This window comes from Pleuronectes platessa, chromosome 15 (genome assembly GCF_947347685.1).
Source record: "Pleuronectes platessa chromosome 15, fPlePla1.1, whole genome shotgun sequence".
Lineage (NCBI taxonomy): Eukaryota > Metazoa > Chordata > Actinopteri > Pleuronectiformes > Pleuronectidae > Pleuronectes > Pleuronectes platessa.
In genome coordinates, this window is record NC_070640.1 from 610,274 (window position 1) to 635,353 (window position 25,080).

At 39.9% G+C, this 25,080-nt stretch overlaps 1 long non-coding RNA gene across 2 annotated transcripts; it reads right to left on the bottom strand.

Moving 5' to 3' along the window:
• Positions 1 to 2,022: 2,022 nt before the first annotated feature.
• Positions 2,023 to 16,937, bottom strand: LOC128457659 (uncharacterized). 2 transcript variants are annotated; one of them, XR_008341955.1, is made up of 4 exons: positions 16,622 to 16,937; positions 15,685 to 15,738; positions 3,075 to 3,210; positions 2,023 to 2,514 (listed from the first exon to the last, which is right to left on the bottom strand). It is a non-coding gene; the product is annotated as an uncharacterized LOC128457659 (long non-coding RNA). The 2 variants fall into 2 exon arrangements; XR_008341956.1 differs by lacking the exons at positions 15,685 to 15,738; positions 16,622 to 16,937 and adding an exon at positions 3,462 to 4,206.
• Positions 16,938 to 25,080: the final 8,143 nt, after the last annotated feature.

The window sequence follows — 25,080 nt, forward strand, 5'->3', positions numbered from 1 at the left end:
TGGACTTGATTGGACCATGTATGTTCGAGATACAGATGCTCGTGTTTTGATGGCGTGTAACCAAACTTTAATGCCACGCCACGGTCACACGGTGTGAAGGGAAAAATATCCCTTAATCAGTCTTTATCTCAATCTTGTTGTGATGACACTCATCTGAATTTGAAGTTGATCTGATGAAAGCTCTACGACAAGTAAATCAAAGTAAAAATGTGGAATAGGGCTAAAATGGCCACTAAATCCAAAATGGTGGGCTTCCTGTTTAGTCTAGTATATCTATCCAAGAGACTTATTTGTTTGTTATGAAAAGACACATGCCCAAATCGATTTTTGTACATGTCGGCCAATCTTAGTGCCGGGGCTGCCCGTTAGGGGGCGCTAGTCAGTTATTTTGACACGCCCATTCCTTAAAACCATATGAAAATCTTCAGGGGGGGGATGTTGTTGCACACATGTAGTTTGAGTGAGATAGAACCATGAACACTGAAGTTACAGCAATTTCGTGTTTCGCGGCGAGTTGATGAACTTTGATGCCACGCCATTAATATGGCGTTTGACGAAAAGGCACAGTTATCTTATGCCTTCATTATCAATGTCTTGAGACCCATTTGATACAGTTTGACATGGTTGAGGTCAGTGGATGAGGAGGAATACATCCAAGTGTAAGACAAGCAAAAAACAAGACATTTCCTGGTGCCACCAGGGGGCGCTGTGATTTTAAGTCATTATTTCTGTGTAGATGTCATCAGGCCGGGACTCTTCTCTTACATGTCTAGTTTGGACTTGATTGGACCTTGTATGTTTGAGATACAGATGCTCGTGTTTTGATGGCGTGGAACCAAACTTTGACAACACGCCACGGTCACACGAAGTGACGGAAAAAAATTCCGTTGATCATTTTTTTTCTCAATCTTGTTGTGATGACACGCGTCTAATTTTTAAGTTGATCTGATGAAAGCTCTACGACAAGTACATTAAACTAAAAATGTGGAATTTGGCCAAAATGGCCACTAAATCCAAAATGGCGGGCTTCCTGTTGCGTTTTTCATAATGCTCCAAGAGACTTTTTTCTATGATTATTCACGTTACACCAGTGTCTAGATTTTGGTGAAAATCGCTTATGTGGAAACCTAAGGGCTGGTTCCAGGGGGCGCTGTTGAGCCGTTTTGCCACGCCCATTTCCAAATACTCCAGATTACGTAAATTTTCACCACTCTCTAATTTACTGGAAAGTTTAAAAACTTTTTGAGCACGTTGAAGCCCTCAAAAAGCCAATTCATTGTTCGGAGAATAATAAGAACTAGGGCTACGTTGTAGCACTAACGGGCCCGAGCACAGGCAATTTCAAGTCTGTTGCGGTCGGTGAAGAGAGAACGTTCAATGAGAAGCGCTCGTCTCTGCGTTGCATGCGTTTGGGCACTGCGGCAAGGACTATCGCTTCACTTACTGTAGCCAGCAGGAGGCTCTATGAACTAGAGGTAAGTAACCTTGAAACTATACTACAACAAAACCTATTGCTTTATCTATCATCATATGCTTACATGCCGCAAGGCTTTTTTAATATAAAACTGTTATAAATGTTACCGTTTATTTAACACGTCTAATGAACAGATTGAAGCAAGTTAGCTGCAGGGTCGTATGTTTGGTTGAGACTTTATGTTTTATTATAATAAGTTAATATCAATATGCTACACGTGTAAGTTGCATGTGATAGTAACTATGTTTCACCATTATTCTGTTGAAGGCTGGTATATCTACCATTACTATTCCCACCGCGTTTATTTAGCCTGTCATGGAGTTTTAAAGTGAATATGACAGTTTAGATATGATTATAATCTCCACACATCAGTGTTGTAAACAGTTCTCAAATTAATTATATAATTATGTTTTCAAACCGAGGGAAGTGGAGAGACTTGATGTGGACTGTTATCAATAGCTCTGTGGGAGATTATCACCTTGAATATTACAGATGAGGTAGAAAGACATTTTATCTATTTTTACAATGTTGTATTTCGTTCAGTACTTTTATCAAAAGCGACTTAAAATATGTGCATTTAACCATTAGGATACAAACCCAGACCACAGTACAACGGTTCTATCTGAAATCTGTTGTGCTTCATACACAACTCAAAACATTCTTTAACAGTGCGTTTCTTCTCTTTATAGATGAGGAACTGCAGCACCTGACGTCGTCAGCAGCAACATGGTGGTCAACACGTGGACGACTGCATCATCATCAGAAGCTACACAACACTTCTAAATTCCTCCCTTAAATAAAGATGGCCTGCAACTGTTTAGTGGTAACAGTCATTGCTCATTGTCATGGATAACAATTCATTTCTATCTTTATTATGGTTGGTTAAAATAATAGAAACTTATTACAACAATGTGTATCTTTTGCTTTCTGATTTGATACACTTTAGATAAGAACCCAGTGTTTAATATTTCTGCTTTGCCATAAGAGACAAAACATGGTCAATTGGTCATCACAGCTGTGTCCTTCAGGCTCGTCCGTCCCTAATAAAATGAGAGGAAACATAAAAATAATCAGATCATAATCATTTCATCTTAGGAAATAGGTAGTGTACATCATTTTCAAATTCTCTATGAACACTGTCTGTTCTAGTAAAGTTACAATATATTATATCCACCATTACTATTCCCACCGCGTTTATTTAGCCTGTCATGGAGTTTTACAGTGAATATGACAGTTTAGATATGAGTATAATCTCCACACATAAGTGTTGTAAACAGTTCTCAAATTAATTATATAATTATGTTTTCACACCGAGGGAAGTGGAGAGACTTGATGTGGACTGTTATCAATAGCTCTGTGGGAGATTATCACCTTGAATATTACAAATGAGGTAGAAAGACATTTTATCTATTTTTACAATGTTGTATTTCTTTCAGTACTTTTATCAAAAGCGACTTAAAATATGTGCATTTAACCATTAGGATACAAACCCAGACCACAGTACAACGGTTCTATCTGAAATCTGCTGTGCTTCATACACAACACAAAACATTCTTTAACAGTGAGTTTTTTCATCTTCATAGATGAAGAACTGCAGCACCTGATGTCCTCAGCAGCAACATGGTGGAGATCTGATTTGATACACTTTAGATAAGAACCCAGTGTTTTATATTTCTGCTTTGTCATAAGAGACAGAACATGGTCATCACAGCTGTGTCCTTCAGGCTCGTCCGTCCCTAATGAAATGATAGGAAACATGAAAGTATGTCATAATTATAGAGAAAGAGTTACATATGAACAAAGTGTGTATTCTTATTTTCGGTGGATATTCAACTATGTATTTGAATATGCTTTTGGATTAAAACGTGCACTACCATGACAATGAATGTTTAGTATGGCGCTATTTCACATTAAAAGTATTGCATTATAATTTAACACATTATGTATTATGTGCAATACTTTCTAAGTAATGAAAACAGGTCTGTACCTGGAGTCAGTGTTCAGTCTGGTTGGATTCAAGTTGTGTCTCACGCTGGACATCCTAGAGGAACATTGAACACAAATACACAGATATGTTAAGTCATACATGTGCCATGTTATCTGCTTAACAGACTTTTACATGGTAATAATAAAATATGAATTCAAAGTTAATCAGATCATAATCATTTCAGCTTAGGAAATAGGTAGTGCATATTAGCCTACAATTCTGTATGACACTGTCTGTTCTAGTAAAGTTACAAGGCTATGATTTACTCATATTTAACAAAAGAATTCAGTGAAGTCTGTCTGAGATTAACGATTTAAATACTGAAGGTGGGAGACACGGTTACTTTTCACTGTAACACGTTACAACACTACTCTGAAGAAAGAGCTTTAGGACACGTACTGCTCCTTTGAACAGCTGCTCTTGCAATGCAGATGTGACTTTAAACACTCAGGTTTCTCAGGTTTCAGTTAGCATCGCTAGCCCGCTAGCGAAACTAACTTACAAGCCGACACACAGTCTCCTGTCTCAGAGTCATCCGCATAAAGTAACGCTTATATCTGCTGGGTGGACCCGCTCATGTCGTTTCATGTCGGTGTTTGTCGGTAATAACCCCAATCGAATCGAAGGACAGTTACTGCACCCATGCGAAGATATTGTTAGCTTGCTTGTTAGCGAGCTAGTTAGCCTCCGGCGCTAGCGAAAAACAAGCCGACACACAGTCTCCTGTCTCAGATTCATCCTTATAAACGAACGCTTATCTCTGCTCGGTGGACCTGGGTTCATGGCGGTTGTTTCGGTAACAGCTGGCATTCGCATCGAACCCGTTGATATACACTGAGCTGGTATGTAGCTCCCGGATTAGCGTCCCTTAGCTATCACGGCTGATTCAAAGGCACCCTGCGAATCACATCGAAATAAAATACTTAACGTGACTTACCACAGAAACGGAGGCGCAGACATCGTTACCGTGACCGTCAGGAGAAGGAGCAGAACATCAAAGTGTGTAATTTACCGGGTATGTGGGTGTAAGCCATTTCATGAGGCGTTCACTTGTAGCTGGTTAAAGCCGAACTCACAACACACAGCACAGCTTACACTGTGACGTCACGTGAATTTCAAACATCTATATCGCTTAAACGAGGGAGTTAAAATAAAATACACCCCCCTCAGAGTTGTCATGAAGGAAGAACTTAGCGATTGAGACTAAAACCAAAGTTTGAGCAATGCTGTAAAAGGTTTAATTCTCCTCTAAAGTTGGCCACCCTGTAAACACAGTCTGTTAATGCATAGATAACACAAACTATGGTCTGACACTGCCATCTAGTGACTAAATATTGCAGCACATCTGCCAGATATAGATGTTTTCATACCTCAAACTGGAAGCCACACCACGGTCACACAGTATTATGAAAAGTTGCAATTTCGTTAACTTTAGATCTTCATCTTGTTTTGAACACATGCATCAAATTTTTACGTTGATTTAATGAAGGCCCTACGAGTAGTGAATCAAACTGTAACACATAGAAAAACAAGACATTTGCTGTTGCCACCAGGGGACGCTGTGATTTTAAGTCACGATTTCTGTACCGATGTCTTCAGGTCGCGACTCTTGTCTTATGTGTATAGTTTGGACTCGATTGGACAAAATATGTCCAAGATACAGGAGCCCGTGTTTTGATGGCGTTTAATCCAACTTTGAGGCCACACCACGGTCAGACGGTTTTGCTAAAACTTAATCCTTCAATAACTTTAGATCTCCATTTTGTTGTGATGACGATCGTCTAAATTGTAAGTTGATTTGATGAAAGCTGTAGGAGGAGTACTTAAAAGAAAAAATATCGAATATGACCAAAATGGCCACTAAAGTCAAACTGGCGGGCTTCCTGTTGCGTTATTCATAATGCACTGATGGACTTTTTTGTGCATCTAGTCATGATACACAATAGTCTTTGTTTTTTTTGAGGATCGGTGAATGCTAAATGAGGGGCTTTTCCGTAGGTGGCGCTCTTGAGCCATTTTGCCACGCCCTTTTCAAAATACTCCAGAATACGTAAATTTTCGCCGCCTTCGAATTTACTGCAAACTCCTACAACTTTTTGAGCACATTAAAGCCCTCAAAAAGCCAATTCATTTAAGCTAAGAAAAATAATAATAATAATAATAATAATAATCATTTCAATTTCAATAGGTCCTCTCACCGATTTCGGTGCTCGGGCCCTAATAATAATAATAAGAACTAGGGCTACGTTGTAGCACTAACGGGCCCGAGCACAGGCAATTTCAAGTCTGTTGCGGTCGGGGAAGAGAGAGCGATCGATGACCAAGCGCACGTCTCTGCCTTGCTTGCGTTTTAAGCTCTGCAGCAAGAATAAACGCTTCACTTCCTGTAGCCAGCAGGTGGCGCTAGGATTTTAAGTCATGGTGTCTTTGTAGATGTCATCAGGTCGCGACTCTTGTCTTACATGTCTAGTTTGGAGTTGATTGGACCAAATATGTCCAAGATACAGACGCTCGTGTTTTGATGGCGTGTGATCAGACTTTGACTCCACGCCATGGTAAGAGTTTAGTGTTTTCCTATTTTGTAACAGGTAAAAATAGCAGTTAAATGTCAACAGTTGTCTTTATTGTCGTTCTATTATTTAATAAATGCAACAAACTATAGTTTTTATATATATTGTATGTCTATATATATATATATAACTTTATAACCTGTGTTATCAAATATGTTGTGCGGCACCAGACAGCTTTAAATTGGGGGAAGAGTGGTCGAGCACAGGCAATTTCAAGTCTGTTGCGGTCGGGGGAGAGAGAACGATCGATGACCAAGCGCATGTCTCTGCCTTGCGTGCGTTTTAAGCTCTGCAGCAACAATGAACGCTTCACTTCCTGTAGCCAGTGGCGCTAGGATTTTAAGTCATGATGTCTGTGTAGATGTCATCAGGTCGCGACCCTTGTCTTACATGTCTAGTTTGGAGTTGATTGGACCAAATATGTCCAAGATACAGACACTCGTGTTTTGATGGCGTGTGATCAGACTTTGACTCCACGCCATGGTCAGAGTTTGGTGTTTTCCTATTTTGTAACAGGTAAAAATAGCAGTTAAATGTCAACAGTTGTCTTTATTGTCGTTCTATTATTTAATAAATGCAACAAACTATAGTTTTTATATATATATATATAACTTTATAACCTGTGTTATCAATAATGTTGTGCGGCACCAGACAGCTTTAAATTGGGGGAAGAGTGGTCAAGCACAGGCAATTTCAAGTCTGTTGCGGTCGGGGAAGAGAGAACGATCGATGACCAAGCGCATGTCTCTGCCTTGCGTGCGTTTTAAGCTCTGCAGCAACAATAAACGCTTCACTTCCTGTAGCCAGCAGGTGGCGCTAGGATTTTAAGTCATGATGTCTTTGTAGATGTCATCAGGTCGCGACCCTTGTCTTACATGTCTAGTTTGGAGTTGATTGGACCAAATATGTCCAAGATACAGACACTCGTGTTTTGATGGCGTGTGATCAGACTTTGACTCCACGCCATGGTTAGAGTTTGGTGTTTTCCTATTTTGTAACAGGTAAAAATAGCAGTTAAATGTCAACAGTTGTCTTTATTGTCGTTCTATTATTTAATAAATGCAACAAACTATAGTTTTTATATATATTGTATGACTATATATATATATATATATATAACTTTATAACCTGTGTTATCAAATATGTTGTGTGGCACCAGACAGCTTTAAATTGGGGGAAGAGTGGTCGAGCACAGGCAATTTCAAGTCTGTTGCGGTCGGGGGAGAGAGAACGATCGATGACCAAGCGCATGTCTCTGCCTTGCGTGCGTTGTAAGCTCTGCAGCAACAATAAACGCTTCACTTCCTGTAGCCAGTGGCGCTAGGATTTTAAGTCATGATGTCTTTGTAGATGTCATCAGGTCGCGACCCTTGTCTTACATGTCTAGTTTGGAGTTGATTGGACCAAATATGTCCAAGATACAGACACTCGTGTTTTGATGGCGTGTGATCAGACTTTGACTCCACGCCATGGTCAGAGTTTGGTGTTTTCCTATTTTGTAACAGGTAAAAATAGCAGTTAAATGTCAACAGTTGTCTTTATTGTCGTTCTATTATTTAATAAATGCAACAAACTATAGTTTTTATATATATTGCATGACTATATATATATATATATATATATATAACTTTATAACCTGTGTTATCAAATATGTTGTGCGGCAACAGACAGCTTTAAATTGGGGGAAGAGTGGAGGAAATAGTAAAGGTTGCCTACCCCTGCCTTAGGTGACACAATTTGTGCCTTGGTCAAACCATGATCCTACACTGCCCTCTAGTGACTTAATATTGCGGTACAAGTAGGTTGTGCCGGCAATATAAAGCCACTAGAGGTCAGTATAAGACCATGAAACACATACATGGTTGAAATGAAAACAGGTCTTTTCATTTTGCACATCAAGATTTTAAGCCTCACCACGGTCACACGGATTGATGAAAAGTTTAAATTTTGATAACTTTAGATCTTCATCTTGTTTTGTAGAGTCTCATCTAATTTTTAAGTTGATCTGATGAAAGCTCTCCGAGTAGTACATAAAAACATAACACGTCTTAAAAACAAGACATTTCCTGTTGCCACCAGGGGGCGCTGTGATTGTAAGTCACAATTTCTGCAGTGATGTCTTCTGGTCGCGACTCTTGTCGTATGTGTCTAGTTTGGACTCAATTGGACAAACTATGTCTGAAATATGGAAGCTTGTGTTTTGATGGCGTTTCATCAAACTTTAACGCCACACCACGGTCAGACGGTTTTGCTAAAACGTAATCCTTCAATAACTTTAGATCTCCAATTTGTTGTGATGACGATCGTCTAAATTTGAAGTTGATCTGATGAAAGCTGTACGACAAGTACATCAAAGAAAAAATATGGAATATGACCAAAATGGCCACTAAAGTCAAACTGGCGGGCTTCCTGTTGCGTTATTCATAATGCACTGATGGACTTTTTTGTGCATCTAGTCATGATACAAAATAGTCTTTGTTTTTTTTGAAGATCGGTGAATGCTAAATGAGGGGCTTTTCCGTAGGTGGCGCTCTTGAGCCATTTTGCCACGCCCTTTTCAAAATACTCCAGAATACGTAAATTTTCGCCGCCTTCGAATTTACTGCAAACTCCTACAACTTTTTGAGCACATTAAAGCCCTCAAAAAGCCAATTCATTTAAGCTAAGAAAAATAATAATAATAATAATAATAATAATCATTTCAATTTCAATAGGGCCTCCCACCGATTTCGGTGCTCGGGCCCTAATAATGCCTACAATTTCAATAGGGCCTCTCACCATTCGGTGCTCGGGCCCTAATAATAATAATAATAATAATAACTAGGGCTACGTTGTAGCACTTGCGGGCCCGAGCACCCGCACGTTGAAGCCTGTTGCGGTCGGTGGAGAGAGCGATCGATGACCAAGCGCACATCATCGATCGAGCATGCACTTCTCCACGTTGCATGCGTTTTGCGCTCTGCGGCAGTAGGTTTGCCAGTCGGTGGCGCCATCACTATTATTACGCACAGACATATATATCTGTTCATGTAGGCGCTCTGATGTAGCGTGAGCAATTTTGTGGCAATCGGACAATGTTAACACAACTTAATATTCACACTGATCAGTAGGTGGCGCTATGACCCTGAACTAATATTTATATGTGGGGCTGATCAGATCAGTATTGTGATCATAGGTCAGTAGTTTGGAGCCGGTTGGATAATGCAGAGTGGATTAACAAAGTACTTCCTGTTTCCTGGCGAATCAGTAGGTGGCGCTATGACACTGAGGAAATATTGACACATAGAGCTGTTCAGGCTTGGACTCTCACCATGTGACAGAAGTTTTGTAGTGATAGGACAATGCACAGTGGAGTTATGATAACATCGTGTCCTTTGGCGAAGGAAAATCCTTCGCCGCACATCAATGTTTACACGGTTTGAGGAAACGTCACAATTCTGACCATGATCTAATGACTTGACTGATCTGATTTGAGCTGTATATTGTAAATCAGCCAGCAGCAGTTCATCAAAGTATAAAACATGTCACTTCCTGTAGCCACCAGAGGGCGCTGTGATTTCAAGTCATAATTTCTGTGTAGATGTCATCAGGCGGGGACTATTGTCTTACATGTCTAGTTTGGACTTGATTGGAACATGTATGTCCGAGATACAGATGCTCGTGTTTTGATGGCGTGTAACCAAACTTTAACGCCACGCCACGGTCACACGGTGTGAAGGGAAAAAAATCCCTAAATCAGTTTTTATCTCAATCTTGTTGTGATGACACTCATCTGAATTTGAAGTTGATCTGATGAAAGCTCTACGACAAGTAAATCAAAGTAAAAATGTGGAATAGGGCTAAAATGGCCACTAAATCCAAAATGGCGGGCTTCCTGTTTAGTCTAGCATATCTATCCAAGAGACTTATTTGTTTGTTATGAAAAGACACATGCCCAAATCGAATTTTGTACATGTCGGCCAATCGTAGTGCCGGGGCTGCCCGTTAGGGGGCGCTAGTCAGTTATTTTGCCACGCCCATTCCTTAAAACCATATGAAAATCTTCAGGGGGGGGATGTTGTTGCACACATGTAGTTTGAGTGAGATAGAACCATGAACACTGAAGTTAAAGCAATTTCGTGCTTCACGGCGAGGTGATGAACTTTGATGCAACGCCATTAATATGGCGTTTGACGAAAAGTCACAGTTATCTTATGCCTTCATTATCAATGTCTTGAGACCCATTTGGTACAGTTTGACATGGTTGAGATCAGTGGATGAGGAGGAATACATCCAAGTGTAAGACAAGCAAAAAACAAGACATTTCCTGGTGCCACCAGGGGGCGCTGTGATTTTAAGTCATTATTTCTGTGTAGATGTCCTCAGGCCGGGACTCTTGTCTTACATGTCTAGTTTGGACTTGATTGGACCATGTATGTTCGAGATACAGATGCCCGTGTTTTGATGGCGTGGAACCAAACTTTGACGACACGCCACGGTCACACGAAGTGACGGAAAAAAATTCCGTTGATCATTTTTTTTCTCAATCTTGTTGTGATGACACCCGTCTAATTTTTAAGTTGATCTGATGAAAGCTCTACGACAAGTACATTAAAGTAAAAATGTGGAATTTGGCCAAAATGGCCACTAAATCCAAAATGGCGGGCTTCCTGTTGCATTTTTCATAATGCTCCAATAGACTTTTTTCTATGATTAGTCACGTTACACCAGTGTCTAGATTTTGGGGAAAATCGCTTATGTGGAAACCTAGGGGCTGGTTCCAGGGGGCGCTGTTGAGCCATTTTGCCACGCCCATTTCCAAATACTCCAGAATACGTAAATTTTCACCACTCTCTAATTTACTGGAAAGTTTAAAAACTTTTTGAGCACGTTGAAGCCCTCAAAAAGCCAATTCATTGTTCGGAGAATAATAAGAATAATAATAAGAATAATGCCTACAATTTCAATAGGGCCTCTCACCATTCGGTGCTCGGGCCCTAATAATAATAATAATAAAAATCCTTACAGATTCAATAGGGCCTCTCACCATTCGGTGCTCGGGCCCTAACTAGGGCTACGTTGTAGCACTAACGGGCCCGAGCACAGGCAATTTCAAGTCTGTTGCGGTCGGGGAAGAGAGAGCGATCGATGACCAAGCGCACGTCTCTGCCTTGCGTGCGTTTTAAGCTCTGCAGCAAGAATAAACGCTTCACTTCCTGTAGCCAGCAGGTGGCGCTAGGATTTTAAGTCATGGTGTCCTTGTAGATGTCATCAGATCGCGACTCTTGTCTTACATGTCTAGTTTGGAGTTGATTGGACCAAATATGTCCAAGATACAGACGCTCGTGTTTTGATGGCATGTGATCAGACTTTGACTCCACGCCATGGTCAGAGTATGGTGTTTTCCTATTTTGTAGCAGGTAAAAATACCAGTTAAATGTCAACAGTTGTCTTTATTGTCGTTCTGTTATTTAATAAATGCAACAAACTATAGTTTTTATATATATTGTATAACTATATATATATATATGTATATATATAACTTTATAACCTGTGTTATCAAATATGTTGTGCGGCTCCAGACAGATTTAAATTGGGGGAAGAGGGGACGAAATGGCTTTTTCAATAGTTACATTTTGTGTCTTGATCAAACCATGGTGTTACACTGACCTCTGGTGCCTTAATATTGGCACTACAGGTGTAATTCAATATTAAGTCACTAGAGAGCAGTGTTGGACCATTAACTACAGACATGGTGTTTTCATTTTGTTTATCAAATTTATAAGCCTCACCACGGTCACACAGATTGATGAAAAGTTTAAATTTTGATAACTTTAGATCTTCATCTTGTTTTGTACACATGCATCAAATTTTTACGTTGATTTGATGAAGGCCCTACGAGAAGTGAGTCAAACTGTAAGACATAGAAAAACAAGACATTTGCTGTTGCCACCAGGGGACGCTGTGATTTTAAGTCACGATTTCTGTACCGATGTCTTCAGGTCGCGACTCTTGTCTTATGTGTATAGTTTGGACTCGATTGGACAAAATATGTCCAAGATACAGGAGCCTGTGTTTTGATGGCGTTTAATCAAACTTTGAGGCCACACCACGGTCAGACGGTTTTGCTAAAACTTAATCCTTCAATAACTTTAGATCTCCATTTTGTTGTGATGACGATCGTCTAAATTGTAAGTTGATTTGATGAAAGCTGTAGGAGGAGTACTTAAAAGAAAAAATATCGAATATGACCAAAATGGCCACTAAAGTCAAACTGGCGGGCTTCCTGTTGCGTTATTCATAATGCACTGATGGACTTTTTTGTGCATCTAGTCATGATACACAATAGTCTTTGTTTTTTTTGATGATCGGTGAATGCTAAATGAGGGGCTTTTCCGTAGGTGGCGCTATTGAGCGGTTTTGACACACCCGTTCCCAAATACTTCAGAATACGTAAACTTGCGCACATTTCTAATTTACTGTACACTTTAGAAACTTTTTGAGCACGTTAAAGCCCTCAAAAAGCCAATTCACTGAGCGAAGAAAAATAATAATAATAATAATCTTTTCAATTTCAATAGGTCCTCTCACCGATTTCGGTGCTCGGGCCCTAATAATAAAAATCCTTACAATTTCAATAGGGCCTCTCACCTTTCGGTGCTAGGGCCCTAATAATAATAAAAATCCTTACAGATTCAATAGGGCCTCTCACCATTCGGTGCTCGGGCCCTAATAATAAAAATCCTTACAGATTCAATAGGGCCTCTCACCATTCGGTGCTCGGGCCCTAATAATAAAAATCCTTACAGATTCAATAGGGCCTCTCACCATTCGGTGCTCGGGCCCTAATAAAAATCCTTACAGATTCAATAGGGCCTCTCACCATTCGGTGCTCGGGCCCTAATAATAATAATAATAATAATAATAATAATAATAATAATAAAAATCCTTACAGATTCAATAGGGCCTCTCACCATTCGGTGCTCGGGCCCTAACTAGGGCTACGTTGTAGCACTAACGGGCCCGAGCACAGGCAATTTCTATTCTGTTGCGGTCGGTGAAGAGAGAACGTTCAATGACCAAGCGCTCGTCTCTGCGTTGCATGCGTTTGTGCACTGCGGCAAGGATTATTGCTTCACTTCCTGTAGCCAGCAGGAGGCTCTATTAACTAGAGGTAAGTAACCTTGAAACCATACAACCAAACCTATTGCTTTAACTATCACCATATACTTACATGCCTCAAGGCTTTTTTAATATAAAATTGTTATAAAAGTTAGTTTATTTAACACGTCTAATGAACACATTGAAGCAAGTTAACTGCAGAGTCGTATGTTTGGCTGTGACTTTGTTTTATTTTAATAAGTTAATATCAATACGCTACATGTGTAAGTTGCATGTGATAATAACTGTTTCACCATTATTCTGATACAGGCTGATATATCCACCATTACTATTTTCACATCGTTAATTTAGTCTGTCATGGAGTTGTAGAGTCAATTAGACAGTATAGATAAGATTATAATGTCCACACATCAGTGTTGTAAACACTTCTCCAGTTAATTATATAATTATGTTTTCACACTGAGGGAAGTGGAGAGACTTGATGTGGACTGTTATCAACAGCTCTGTGGGAGATCATCACCTTGAATATTACAGATGAGGTAGAAATACATTTTATCTGTGTACAATGTTGTATTTCTTTCTCACGTTTTATCAAAAGCGATTTAAAGTATGTGCATTTAACCATTAGTATACAAACCCAGACCCCAGTACATCGGTTCTATCTGAAATATGTGGTGCTTCATACACAACACAAAACATTCATAACAGTGCGCTTCTGCTCCTCATTAATGCAGCTCCTGATGTCCTCAGCAGCAACATGGTGGAGATTTGCAGCTTCATGCTGGTCAACTGGAAGACAACTGATTAAGATTAAAAGATTAAGATTAAGATCCATTTATTCGTCCCAAACACATGCACAGACATGCAAAGGCACACTCATGCAGGTAGGGAAATTTAATCTCTGCTTTTTACCCATCTGGTGCAGGACACACAGAGCAGTGAGCGACCATGTACGGCGCTCACGGAGCAGATGTTGGGGGAGTGAGGTGCCTTGCTCAGGGGCACTAGAGAGGGTAGGGAGACTCTTGGATTTTTGGACAGATCAATCCAGGTTTGTCTTTTGTTGTCTCTCCGTGGAGTCGAACCGGAGACGAACCAGAGACCTTCTCTGCCCATAGTCCAAGTTTCTGCCCTCTACACATCACTCCATACGTTGCTCCCTTAACTACAGATGGCCTGCGAATGTCATGGAGTTTTACAGTGAATTAGACAGTTTAGATATGATTTTAATCTCCACACATCAGTGTTGTAAACAGTTCTCAAATTAATTATATAATTATGTTTTCACACTGAGAGAAGTGGAGAGACTTGATGTGGACTGTTATCAATAGCTCTGTGGGAGATTATCACCTTGAATATTACAGATGAGGTAGAAAGACATTTTATCTTTTTTTACAATGTTGTATTTCTTTCAGTACTTTTATCAAAAGCGACTTAAAATATGTGCATTTAACCATTAGGATACAAACCCAGACCACAGTACAACGGTTCTATCTGAAATCTGTTGTGCTTCATACACAACTCAAAACATTCTTTAACAGTGCGTTTCTTCTCTTCATAGATGAGGAACTGCAGCACCTGACGTCGTCAGCAGCAACATGGTGGTCAACACGTGGACGACTGCATCATCATCAGAAGCTACACAACACTTCTAAATTCCTCCCTTAAATAAAGATGGCCTGCAACTGTTTGGTGGTGGCAGTCATTGCTAAGTGGCATGGATAAGAATTCATTTCTATCTTCATTATGGTTGGTTAAAATAATAAAAACTTATAACAACAATGTGTATCTTTTGCTTTCTGATTTGATACACTTTAGATAAGAACCCAGTGTTTAATATGTCTGCTTTGCCATAAGAGACAAAACATGGTCAATTGGTCATCACAGCTGTGTCCTTCAGGCTCGTCCGTCCCTAATAAAATGAGAGGAAACATAAAAATAATCAGATCATAATCATTTCATCTTAGGAAATAGGTAGTGTACATCATTTTCAAATTCTCTATGAACACTGTCTGTTCTAGTAAAGTTACAAGGCTATAATGTATTTATATTTAACAAAATAATTCAGGGAAGTCTGCCTGAGATTAACGATGTAAACACTAGTAGACACGATTATTTTTCACTGTAACACGTGACAGGACATCAACACCGTGACTCTGAATAAAGAGCCTTAGGATACGTAGTGCTCCTTTGCACAGCTGCTCTTACAATGTGTAGCAAGTGCTAAATCTCCATTAGTATAATAGTAATGAAAATCACCCTTCACATAATTGAACATATATTTTCCATGTGAACCGCTTTAACACAGTTCAATTCCGGAGCAAAATATAACTTATACAGTATTTATTAGAGTTACATATGAACAAAGTGTGTATTCTTATTTTCGGTGGATATTCAACTATGTATTTGAATATGCTTTTGGATTAAAACGTGCACTACCATGACAATGAATGTTTAGTATGGAGCTATTTCACATTAAAAGTATTGCATTATAATTTAACACATTATGTATTATGTGCAATACTTTGTAAGTAATGAAAACAGGTCTGTACCTGGAGTCAGTGTTCAGTCTGGTTGGATTCAAGTTGTGTCTCATGCTGGACATCCTAGAGGAACATTGAACACAAATACACAGATATGTTAAGTCATACATGTGCCATGTTATCTGCTTAACAGACTTTTACATGGTAATAATAAAATATTAATTCAAAGTTAATCAGATCATAATCATTTCAGCTTAGGAAATAGGTAGTGCATATTAGCCTACAATTCTGTATGACACTGTCTGTTCTAGTAAAGTTACAAGGCTATGATTTACTCATATTTAACAAAAGAATTCAGTGAAGTCTGTCTGAGATTAACGATTTAAATACTGAAGGTGGGAGACACGGTTACTTTTCACTGTAACACGTTACAACACTACTCTGAAGAAAGAGCTTTAGGACACGTACTGCTCCTTTGAACAGCTGCTCTTGCAATGCAGATGTGACTTTAAACACTCAGGTTTCTCAGGTTTCAGTTAGCATCGCTAGCCCGCTAGCGAAACTAACTTACAAGCCGACACACAGTCTCCTGTCTCAGAGTCATCCGCATAAAGTAACGCTTATATCTGCTGGGTGGACCCGCTCATGTCGTTTCATGTCGGTGTTTGTCGGTAAAAACCCCAATCGAGTCGAAGAACAGTTACTGCACCCATGCGAAGATATTGTTAGCTTGCTTGTTAGCGAGCTAGTTAGCCTCCGGCGCTAGCGAAAAAGAAGCCGACACACAGTCTCCTGTCTCAGATTCATCCTTATAAACGAACGCTTATCTCTGCTTGGTGGACCTGGGTTCATGGCGGTTGTTTCGGTAACAGCTGGCATTCGCATCGAACCCGTTGATATACACTGAGCTGGTATGTAGCTCTCGGATTAGCGTCCCTTAGCTATCATGGCTGATTCAAAGGCACCCTGCGAATCACATCGAAATAAAATACTTAACGTGACTTACCACAGAAACGGAGGCGCAGACATCGTTACCGTGACCGTCAGGAGAAGGAGCAGAACATCAAAGTGTGTAATTTACTGGGTATGTGGGTGTAAGCCATTTCATGAGGCGTTCACTTGTACCTGGTTAAAGCCGAACTCACAACACACAGCACAGCTTACACTGTGGCGTCACGTGAATTTCAAACATCTATATCGCTTAAACAAGGAAGTTAAAAACAAATTTACCCCCCTCAGAGTTGTCATGAAGGAAGAACTTAGCGATTGAGACTAAAACCAAAGTTTGAGCAATGCTGTAAAAGGTTTAATTCTCCTCTAAAGTTGGCCACCCTGTAAACATAGTCTGTTAATGCATAGATAACACAAACTATGGTCTGACACTGCCATCTAGTGACTAAATATTGCAGCACATCTGCCAGATATAGATGTTTTCATACCTCAAACTGGAAGCCACACCACGGTCACACAGTATTATGAAAAGTTGCAATTTCGTTAACTTTAGATCTTCATCTTGTTTTGAACACATGCATCAAATTTTTACGTTGATTTAATGAAGGCCCTACGAGTAGTGAATCAAACTGTAACACATAGAAAAACAAGACATTTGCTGTTGCCACCAGGGGACGCTGTGATTTTAAGTCACGATTTCTGTACCGATGTCTTCAGGTCGCGACTCTTGTCTTATGTGTATAGTTTGGACTCGATTGGACAAAATATGTCCAAGATACAGGAGCCTGTGTTTTGATGGCGTTTAATCAAACTTTGAGGCCACACCACGGTCAGACGGTTTTGCTAAAACGTAATCCTTCAATAACTTTAGATCTCCATTTTGTTGTGATGACGATCGTCTAAATTGTAAGTTGATTTGATGAAAGCTGTAGGAGGAGTACTTAAAACAAAAAATATCGAATATGACCAAAATGGCCACTAAAGTCAAACTGGCGGGCTTCCTGTTGCGTTATTCATAATGCACTGATGGACTTTTTTGTGCATCTAGTCATGATACACAATAGTCTTTGTTTTTTTTGAAGATCGGTGAATGCTAAATGAGGGGCTTTTCCGTAGGTGGCGCTCTTGAGCCATTTTGCCACGCCCTTTTCAAAATACTCCAGAATACGTAAATTTTCGCCGCCTTCGAATTTACTGCAAACTCCTACAACTTTTTGAGCACATTAAAGCCCTCAAAAAGCCAATTCATTTAAGCTAAGAAACTTACATGCCTCAAGTTTTGTGTAATATGTAATTGTTATAAAAGTTACCGTTTATTTATCACGTCTAATGAACAGATTGAAGCAAGTTAACTCCACAGTCTTGTTTTGGTTGTGACTTTATTTTTTTTTTTAATAAGTTACTATCAATACGCTACACGTGTACGTTGCATGTGATAGTAACTATGTTTCACCAATATTCTGATACAGGCTGGTATATCCACCATTACTATTTTCACATCGTTTATTTAGTCTGTCATGGAGTTGTAGAGTCAATTAGACAGTATAGATAAGATTATAATGTCCACACATCAGTGTTGTAAACAGTTCTCACATTAATTATATAATTATGTTTTCACACTGATGGAAGTGGAGAGACTTGATGTGGACTGTTATCAACAGCTCTGTGGGAGATCATCACCTTGAATATTACAGATGAGGTAGAAAGACATTTTATCTATGTGTACAATGTTGTATTTCTTTCTCACGTTTTATCAAAAGCGATTTAAAGTATGTGCATTTATCCATTAGGATACAAACCCAGACCCCAGTACATTGGTTCTATCTGAAATATGTGGTGCTTCATACACAACACAAAACATTCATAACAGTGCGCTTCTGCTCCTCATTAATGCAGCTCCTGATGTCCTCAGCAGCAACATGGTGGAGATCTGCAGCGTCATGCTCGTCAACTGGAAGACAACTGATCAAGATTAAAAGATTAAGATTAAGATCCATTTATTCGTCCCAAACAAATGCACAGACATGCAAAGGCACACTCATGCAGGTAGGGAAATTTAATCTCTGCTTTTTACCCATCTGGTGCAGGACACACAGAGCAGTGAGCGACCATGTACGGGGAGCAGATGTTTGGGGAGTGAGGTGCCTTGCTCAGGGGCACTAGAGAGGGTAGGGAGACTTTTGAATTTTTGGACAGATCAATCCAGCTTCGTCTTTTAACTACAGATGGCCTGTGAATGTCATGGAGTTTTACAGTGAATTAGACAGTTTAGATATGATTTTAATCTCCAAACATCAGTGTTGTAAACAGTTCTCAAATTAATGATATAATTATGTTTTCACACTGAGAGAAGTCGAGAGACTTGATGTGGACTGTTATCAATAGCTCTGTGGGAGATTATCACCTTGAATATTACTGATGAGATAGAAAGACATTTTATCTATTTGTACAATGTTGTATTTCTTTCAGTACTTTTATCAGAAGGGACTTAAAATATGTACATTTAACCATGAGGATACAAAGCAAGACCACAGTACAACGGTTCTATCTGAAATCTGTTGTGCTTCATACACAACACAAAACATTCTTTAACAGTGAGTTTTTTCATCTTCATAGATGAATAACTGCAGCACCTGATGTCCTCAGCAGCAACATGGTGGAGATCTGATTTGATACACTTTAGATAAGAACCCAGTGTTTTATATTTCTGCTTTGTCATAAGAGACAGAACATGGTCATCACAGCTGTGTCCTTCAGGCTCGTCCATCCCTAATAAAATGATAGGAAACATGAAAGTATGTCATAATTATAGAGAAAGAGTTACATATGAACAAAGTGTGTATTCTTATTTTCGGTGGATATTCAACTATGTATTTGAATATGCTTTTGGATTAAAACGTGCACTATCATGACAATGAATGTTTAGTATGGAGCTATTTCACATTAAAAGTATTGCATTATAATTTAACACATTATGTATTATGTGCAATACTTTGTAAGTAATGAAAACAGGTCCGTACCTGGAGTCAGTGTTCAGTCTGGTTGGATTCAAGTTGTGTCTCACGCTGGACATCCTAGAGGAACATTGAACACAAATACACAGATATGTTAAGTCATACATGTGCCATGTTAACTGCTTAACAGATTTCACATGGTAATAATAAAATATTAATTCAAAGTTAATCAGATCATAATCATTTCAGCTTAGGAAATAGGTAGTGCATATTAGCCTACAATTCTGTATGACACTGTCTGTTCTAGTAAAGTTACAAGGCTATGATTTACTCATATTTAACAAAAGAATTCAGTGAAGTCTGTCTGAGATTAACGATTTAAATACTGAAGGTGGGAGACACGGTTACTTTTCACTGTAACACGTTACAACACTACTCTGAAGAAAGAGCTTTAGGACACGTAATGCTCCTTTGAACAGCTGCTCTTGCAATGCAGATGTGACTTTAAACACTCAGGTTTCTCAGGTTTCAGTTAGCATCGCTAGCCCGCTAGCGAAGCTAACTTACAAGCCGACACACAGTCTCCCGTCTCAGAGTCATCCGCATAAAGTAACGCTTATATCTGCTGGGTGGACCCGCTCATGTCGTTTCATGTCGGTGTTTGTCGGTAATAACCCCAATCGAATCGAAGGACAGTTACTGCACCCATGCGAAGATATTGTTAGCTTGCTTGTTAGCGAGCTAGTTAGCCTCCGGCGCTAGCGAAAAACAAGCCGACACACAGTCTCCTGTCTCAGATTCATCCTTATAAACGAACGCTTATCTCTGCTCGGTGGACCTGGGTTCATGGCGGTTGTTTCGGTAACAGCTGGCATTCGCATCGAACCCGTTGATATACACTGAGCTGGTATGTAGCTCCCGGATTAGCGTCCCTTAGCTATCACGGCTGATTCAAAGGCACCCTGCGAATCACATCGAAATAAAATACTTAACGTGACTTACCACAGAAACGGAGGCGCAGACATCGTTACCGTGACCGTCAGGAGAAGGAGCAGAACATCAAAGTGTGTAATTTACCGGGTATGTGGGTGTAAGCCATTTCATGAGGCGTTCACTTGTAGCTGGTTAAAGCCGAACTCACAACACACAGCACAGCTTACACTGTGACGTCACGTGAATTTCAAACATCTATATCGCTTAAACGAGGGAGTTAAAATAAAATACACCCCCCTCAGAGTTGTCATGAAGGAAGAACTTAGCGATTGAGACTAAAACCAAAGTTTGAGCAATGCTGTAAAAGGTTTAATTCTCCTCTAAAGTTGGCCACCCTGTAAACACAGTCTGTTAATGCATAGATAACACAAACTATGGTCTGACACTGCCATCTAGTGACTAAATATTGCAGCACATCTGCCAGATATAGATGTTTTCATACCTCAAACTGGAAGCCACACCACGGTCACACAGTATTATGAAAAGTTGCAATTTCGTTAACTTTAGATCTTCATCTTGTTTTGAACACATGCATCAAATTTTTACGTTGATTTAATGAAGGCCCTACGAGTAGTGAATCAAACTGTAACACATAGAAAAACAAGACATTTGCTGTTGCCACCAGGGGACGCTGTGATTTTAAGTCACGATTTCTGTACCGATGTCTTCAGGTCGCGACTCTTGTCTTATGTGTATAGTTTGGACTCGATTGGACAAAATATGTCCAAGATACAGGAGCCCGTGTTTTGATGGCGTTTAATCAAACTTTGAGGCCACACCACGGTCAGACGGTTTTGCTAAAACTTAATCCTTCAATAACTTTAGATCTCCATTTTGTTGTGATGACGATCGTCTAAATTGTAAGTTGATTTGATGAAAGCTGTAGGAGGAGTACTTAAAAGAAAAAATATCGAATATGACCAAAATGGCCACTAAAGTCAAACTGGCGGGCTTCCTGTTGCGTTATTCATAATGCACTGATGGACTTTTTTGTGCATCTAGTCATGATACACAATAGTCTTTGTTTTTTTTGAGGATCGGTGAATGCTAAATGAGGGGCTTTTCCGTAGGTGGCGCTCTTGAGCCATTTTGCCACGCCCTTTTCAAAATACTCCAGAATACGTAAATTTTCGCCGCCTTCGAATTTACTGCAAACTCCTACAACTTTTTGAGCACATTAAAGCCCTCAAAAAGCCAATTCATTTAAGCTAAGAAAAATAATAATAATAATAATAATAATAATCATTTCAATTTCAATAGGTCCTCTCACCGATTTCGGTGCTCGGGCCCTAATAATAATAATAAGAATAATGCCTACAATTTCAATAGGGCTTCTCACCATTCGGTGCTCGGGCCCTAATAATAATAATAATAATAATAACTAGGGCTACGTTGTAGCACTTGCGGGCCCGAGCACCCGCACGTTGAAGCCTGTTGCGGTCGGTGGAGAGAGCGATCGATGACCAAGCGCACATCATCGATCGAGCATGCACTTCTCCACGTTGCATGCGTTTTGCGCTCTGCGGCAGTAGGTTTGCCAGTCGGTGGCGCCATCACTATTATTACGCACAGACATATATATCTGTTCATGTAGGCGCTCTGATGTAGCGTGAGCAATTTTGTGGCAATCGGACAATGTTAACACAACTTAATATTCACACTGATCAGTAGGTGGTGCTATGACCCTGAACTAATATTTATATGTGGAGCTGTTCAGAATAGTATTGTGATCATAGGTCAGTAGTTTGGAGCCGGTTGGATAATGCAGAGTGGATTAACAAAGTACTTCCTGTTTCCTGGCGAATCAGTAGGTGGCGCTATGACACTGAGGAAATATTGACACATAGAGCTGTTCAGGCTTGGACTCTCACCATGTGACAGAAGTTTTGTAGTGATAGGACAATGCACAGTGGAGTTATGATAACATCGTGTCCTTTGGCGAAGGAAAATCCTTCGCCGCACATCAATGTTTACACGGTTTGAGGAAACGTCACAATTCTGACCATGATCTAATGACTTGACTGATCTGATTTGAGCTGTATATTGTAAATCAGCCAGCAGCAGTTCATCAAAGTATAAAACATGTCACTTCCTGTAGCCACCAGAGGGCGCTGTGATTTCAAGTCATAATTTCTGTGTAGATGTCATCAGGCGGGGACTATTGTCTTACATGTCTAGTTTGGACTTGATTGGAACATGTATGTCCGAGATACAGATGCTCGTGTTTTGATGGCGTGTAACCAAACTTTAACGCCACGCCACGGTCACACGGTGTGAAGGGAAAAAAATCCCTAAATCAGTTTTTATCTCAATCTTGTTGTGATGACACTCATCTGAATTTGAAGTTGATCTGATGAAAGCTCTACGACAAGTAAATCAAAGTAAAAATGTGGAATAGGGCTAAAATGGCCACTAAATCCAAAATGGCGGGCTTCCTGTTTAGTCTAGCATATCTATCCAAGAGACTTATTTGTTTGTTATGAAAAGACACATGCCCAAATCGAATTTTGTACATGTCGGCCAATCGTAGTGCCGGGGCTGCCCGTTAGGGGGCGCTAGTCAGTTATTTTGCCACGCCCATTCCTTAAAACCATATGAAAATCTTCAGGGGGGGGATGTTGTTGCACACATGTAGTTTGAGTGAGATAGAGCCATGAACACTGAAGTTAAAGCAATTTCGTGCTTCACGGCGAGGTGATGAACTTTGATGCAACGCCATTAATATGGCGTTTGACGAAAAGTCACAGTTATCTTATGCCTTCATTATCAATGTCTTGAGACCCATTTGGTACAGTTTGACATGGTTGAGATCAGTGGATGAGGAGGAATACATCCAAGTGTAAGACAAGCAAAAAACAAGACATTTCCTGGTGCCACCAGGGGGCGCTGTGATTTTAAGTCATTATTTCTGTGTAGATGTCCTCAGGCCGGGACTCTTGTCTTACATGTCTAGTTTGGACTTGATTGGACCATGTATGTTCGAGATACAGATGCCCGTGTTTTGATGGCGTGGAACCAAACTTTGACGACACGCCACGGTCACACGAAGTGACGGAAAAAAATTCCGTTGATCATTTTTTTTCTCAATCTTGTTGTGATGACACCCGTCTAATTTTTAAGTTGATCTGATGAAAGCTCTACGACAAGTACATTAAAGTAAAAATGTGGAATTTGGCCAAAATGGCCACTAAATCCAAAATGGCGGGCTTCCTGTTGCATTTTTCATAATGCTCCAATAGACTTTTTTCTATGATTAGTCACGTTACACCAGTGTCTAGATTTTGGGGAAAATCGCTTATGTGGAAACCTAGGGGCTGGTTCCAGGGGGCGCTGTTGAGCCATTTTGCCACGCCCATTTCCAAATACTCCAGAATACGTAAATTTTCACCACTCTCTAATTTACTGGAAAGTTTAAAAACTTTTTGAGCACGTTGAAGCCCTCAAAAAGCCAATTCATTGTTCGGAGAATAATAAGAATAATAATAAGAATAATGCCTACAATTTCAATAGGGCCTCTCACCATTCGGTGCTCGGGCCCTAATAATAATAATAATAAAAATCCTTACAGATTCAATAGGGCCTCTCACCATTCGGTGCTCGGGCCCTAACTAGGGCTACGTTGTAGCACTAACGGGCCCGAGCACAGGCAATTTCAAGTCTGTTGCGGTCGGGGAAGAGAGAGCGATCGATGACCAAGCGCACGTCTCTGCCTTGCGTGCGTTTTAAGCTCTGCAGCAAGAATAAACGCTTCACTTCCTGTAGCCAGCAGGTGGCGCTAGGATTTTAAGTCATGGTGTCCTTGTAGATGTCATCAGATCGCGACTCTTGTCTTACATGTCTAGTTTGGAGTTGATTGGACCAAATATGTCCAAGATACAGACGCTCGTGTTTTGATGGCATGTGATCAGACTTTGACTCCACGCCATGGTCAGAGTATGGTGTTTTCCTATTTTGTAGCAGGTAAAAATACCAGTTAAATGTCAACAGTTGTCTTTATTGTCGTTCTGTTATTTAATAAATGCAACAAACTATAGTTTTTATATATATTGTATAACTATATATATATATATGTATATATATAACTTTATAACCTGTGTTATCAAATATGTTGTGCGGCTCCAGACAGATTTAAATTGGGGGAAGAGGGGACGAAATGGCTTTTTCAATAGTTACATTTTGTGTCTTGATCAAACCATGGTGTTACACTGACCTCTGGTGCCTTAATATTGGCACTACAGGTGTAATTCAATATTAAGTCACTAGAGAGCAGTGTTGGACCATTAACTACAGACATGGTGTTTTCATTTTGTTTATCAAATTTATAAGCCTCACCACGGTCACACAGATTGATGAAAAGTTTAAATTTTGATAACTTTAGATCTTCATCTTGTTTTGTACACATGCATCAAATTTTTACGTTGATTTGATGAAGGCCCTACGAGAAGTGAGTCAAACTGTAAGACATAGAAAAACAAGACATTTGCTGTTGCCACCAGGGGACGCTGTGATTTTAAGTCACGATTTCTGTACCGATGTCTTCAGGTCGCGACTCTTGTCTTATGTGTAT